Consider the following 1,148-nt stretch of genomic DNA (forward strand, 5'->3'; position numbering starts at 1 on the left):
AACAATAAAATAAAAAAAAGTTAGTAATAAAGAAAGGGAAAAAGGAAAACGATGAAAAAAAAAAGAAAAGAAAAAAGTTATCATGTTGCTCAAGTTGGCCGAATAGAGGAAAGAAAGGAAGGGAAAAAGCTTGGAGAAAATCGGCTATGGTGGTTCACTAGATTAAGGTATGTTTAGTGTTGCTTTGAAAGTTCATACATCCCTTGGATGATTAGTCTAAATTCTAACTATCTTATGGATGGATTTGGGGTTATTAGAGAGTTAGTATTCGACTAAGAGGCTTCAAAAGTTTTAGTTGAAGCCTTGATACCATTAGCATGTTAGCTATATGGATATGTTATGATGCTTGAGGTGTTAGATAAATTTGAACTCATCACCAAGTTCTTTAAGCAACCCAAGTTAAAAGTTTCGGTATTGAGGTATCTTGAGCATTCGGCCATGGTAGGAGGTAGAAGAGAAATATGGTTGTTGTTAGATGAAGTAGAGTCTAACAAATGAGCTCATATGTGCATTAGTTGCTAGATGGAGAAGAATCGGCTAGCAAGTTGTGTGCTAAGGCCGAATATAATTTTGAACATTATTGAGTAATGTATGTGTTTTGAAATTGATGGAATGGAGAGTATGCTTAAATTGTATTATGAACAATTATATGTTAAATCAAGGTTTGCTAAGCTAGCTATTAAGGTGAAGTGCAAATGTTAGTATTTGATTACTAGTGTATATATATGTGTATTAGCCGAGTTTTGAACTTGAAACAAAATGGTATTTAGTCAATACAAGTGACCATATTTGTAGAATGTATTAAGTATAAAATCGGCCTCAACATAGACATGCATATTCGGCCACATGAATGAGTACATAGGTTGATGTGTATGTTCGGCCATAGGTAAGCATATTGATGGCTTTATCTCGACTTAGAAAATTCGGCTAAGGAGAATATTGGCTAATATGTTGAATTTGATTCGTGATTTCATACATATATGACTCTAATGCCTAATATATAAGGGCTAAGTACCTTGAATTCCTCTTTGATGTTCAAAATGATTAAATCAATTTATTTGTTGATATTAAGCTCAAGAGCAAAGGGGAACTAAATCCGATAAAGAAAAGGGAAAAGGTGATCGAATAGCCGTTGAAATCGTTCAACA

This window comes from Gossypium hirsutum, chromosome A02, assembly GCF_007990345.1.
Source record: "Gossypium hirsutum isolate 1008001.06 chromosome A02, Gossypium_hirsutum_v2.1, whole genome shotgun sequence".
Taxonomy (NCBI): Eukaryota; Viridiplantae; Streptophyta; class Magnoliopsida; order Malvales; family Malvaceae; genus Gossypium; species Gossypium hirsutum.